The sequence below is a fragment of the Triticum aestivum genome, chromosome 2D (genome assembly GCF_018294505.1).
Source record: "Triticum aestivum cultivar Chinese Spring chromosome 2D, IWGSC CS RefSeq v2.1, whole genome shotgun sequence".
Classification (NCBI taxonomy): Eukaryota; Viridiplantae; Streptophyta; class Magnoliopsida; order Poales; family Poaceae; genus Triticum; species Triticum aestivum.
In genome coordinates this window covers 346,727,923-346,731,257 of record NC_057799.1, presented here as the reverse complement: position 1 = coordinate 346,731,257, position 3,335 = coordinate 346,727,923, and positions in this window count along the sequence as shown.

Genomic DNA, 3,335 nt, shown 5'->3' with positions numbered 1-3,335 from the left:
GTCTCTGGTCCCCCCACCACCGGCATGCATCGGCTCGTCAGGATGCCGGTGCGAGGGTCCCGTCGGGAGCGGCTCGTCTTTGTTGGCGAAGCTAACATGGCTTCGGATGGTGGCTCTCCATTCATCGAGCTTCTCTGCAGCAGGGGGGAAATCGACGAGCACCTGCACTCGCGCCAACGCTTCTGCTGGCGTAGGCGTGATACGTCTCCGTCGTATCTATAATTTTTGATTGTTCCATGCCAATATTCTACAACTTTCATATACTTTTGGCAACTTTTTATACTATTTTTGGGACTAACATATTGATCCAGTGCCCAGTGCCAGTTCCTGTTTGTTGCATGTTTTATGTTTCGCAGAAACCCCATATCAAACGGAGTCCAAATGGGATAAAAACGGACGGAGAATAATTTTGGAATATTTGTGATATCTGGGAAGAAGAATCAACGCGAGACGGTGCCCGAGGGGGCCACGAGGCAGGGGGGCGTGCCCCTGACCCTCGTGGGCACCCCGTAAGGCGGTTGCCGCTCTTCTTTGGCCGCAAGAAAGCTAATTTTAAGAAAAAATCATGGCGAAGATTTAAATCCAATCGGAGTTACGGATCTCCGGTTATAAAAGAAACAGTGAAAGGGCAGAATCCAAAACACAGAAATAGAGAGAGATAGAGAGACAGATCCAATCTCGGAGGGGCTCTCGCCCCTCCCATGCCATGGAGACCAAGGACCAGAGGGGAAACCCTTCTCCCATCTAGGGATAAGGTCAAGGAAGAAGAAGAAGGGGGGCCCTCTCCCCCTCTCTTCCGGTGGCGCCGGAACGCCGCCGGGGCCACCATCATCACCGCAATCTACACCAACACCTCCGCCATCTTCACCAACATCTCCATCACCTTCCCCCATCTATCTACAGCGGTCCACTCTCCCGCAACCCGCTGTACCCTCTACTTGAACATGGTGCTTTATGCTTCATATTATTATCTAATGATGTGTTGCCATCCTATGATGTCTGAGTAGATTTTCGTTGTCCTATCGGTGATTGGTGAATTGCTATGATTGGTTTAATTTGCTTGTGGTTATGTTGCTGTCCTTTGGTGCCCATCATATGAGCGCGCGCGTGGATCACACCATAGGGTTAGTTGTATGTTGATAGGACTATGTATTGGAGGGCAAGAGTGACAGAAGCTTCAACCTAACATAGAAATTGATGCATACGGGATTGAAGGGGGACCAATATATCTTAATGCTATGGTTGGGTTTTACTTTAATGAACATTAGTAGTTGCGGATGCTTGCTAATAGTTCCAATCATAAGTGCATAGAATCCCAAGTCAGGGATGACATGCTAGCAGTGGCCTCTCCCACATAAAACTTGCTATCGGTCTAGTAAAGTAGTCAATTGCTTCGGGACAATTTCGCAACTCCTACCACCACTTTTCCACACTCGCTATACTAACTTTATTGCTTCTTTATCTAAACAGCCCCTAGTTTTTATTTACGTGCTCTTTATATTCTTGCAAACCTATCCCGTTACACCTACAAAGTAGTTCTAGTTTCATACTTGTTCTAGGTAAAGCGAACGTTAAGCGTGCGTAGAGTTGTATCGGTGGTCGATAGAACTCGAGGGAATATTTGTTCTACCTTTAGCTCCTCGTTGGGTTCGACACTCTTACTTATCGAAAGAGGCTACAATTGATCCCCTATACCTGTGGGTTATCAAGACCTTTTTCTGGCGCCGTTGCCGGGGAGTCACAGCGTAGGGTGAATATTCTCGTGTGTGCTTGTTTGCTTTATCACGAAGTAATTTTTATTTGCTGTTCTTAGTTGTTTTATATCTTTAGTTGTGGGTAGGAAATGCAAAATACCAAAAAAATTAGTTGTACCTACTGAACCAATGGTTGAAGAACTACTCAAAATCTATCACACTCCTGAAGCTTTTTACTTGGATCATCTTCGATCCCTTTGTGCTCGTGCTGAAACCCCAACTAGCTTAGTTGAGGGCAAATCTTTAGATGAGAATGCTTGTTATGTGCCACACCGCTTATCTCAAAAAGGGGAACTTTTACTGGATCAAATTCATCATTTGCAGTGCTATGCTTGGAATTTATGTGAAATATATGATGTTACTTGTTGTTCTGAAAACCCTAAGAAACACCTTCCCTACCAATGTGAGTTTAGCGATAATGGAATCGTATCTTCGTATGCTAAGGGTGTTTATAATTACTATGATGTTAAACAAATTGAAGAATTTGTTGCTTTTAAGGGTGCTTATGAAATTGCTTCTTTGATTGAAAAGTATGATGCTACTCTTTACAAATCTGAAAATTTTGCCATACTTAAATATTGCTATGATAATTATGCTTCTAATGCCTATGTTAAACCATATATTGAGGACTCCTCCCTTTCCAAGAAGAGACTAATATTTTGTAGGAGTCTATGGAAGAAGAAATTAATTACATTGTGAGCTCATTGGATGAAAAAGATGAGGAGGAGAGCGAAGAACAAAAGGAGGAAGAGCGGATTGATCACCCATGCCCACCTTCTAATGAGAGTAACTCTTCAACTCTTACATTGTTTAATTTCCCTTCATGCTTACCGAAGGATGATTGCTATGATGACTGTTATGATCCTGTTGATTCTTTTGAAATATCCCTTTTTGATGATGCTTGCTATGCTTGTGGCCAAGATGCCAATATGAATTATGCTTATGGAGATGAACTTGCTATAGTTCCTTATGTTAAACATGAAATTGTTGCTATTGCACCCACGCATGATAGTCCTATTATCTTTTTGAATTCTCCCAACTACACTATATCGGAGAAGTTTACCCTTATTAAGGATTATATTGATGGGTTGCGTTTTAATATTACACATGATGATTTTGATAAATATAATATGCATGTTCTTGCTGCTCCTACTTGCAATTATTATGAGAGAGGAACTATATCTCCGCCTCTTTATGTTTCCAACACGATAAAATTGCAAGAAACTGTTTATACTATGCATTGGCCTTTACTTTGTGTGCATGAATTGTTCTTTTATGACATGCCGATGCATAGGAAGAGAGTTAGACTTCGTCATTACATAATATATGTTATTTTGTGCTCACTAATAAATTACAAATCATTGTTAATTAAAATTGGCTTTGATATACCTTGGGATCCGGGTGGATCCATTACTTGAGCACTATATGCCTAGCTTAATGGCTTTAAAGAAAGCGCTGCCAGGGAGACAACCCGGAAGTTTTAGAGAGTCATTTATTTCTGTTGAGTGCTTTTATTTAGTTTAAAAACAAAATAAATAAATAGGGGAACCCAAAACTTTTTCAAAAAGGAAAGTGAGAGAG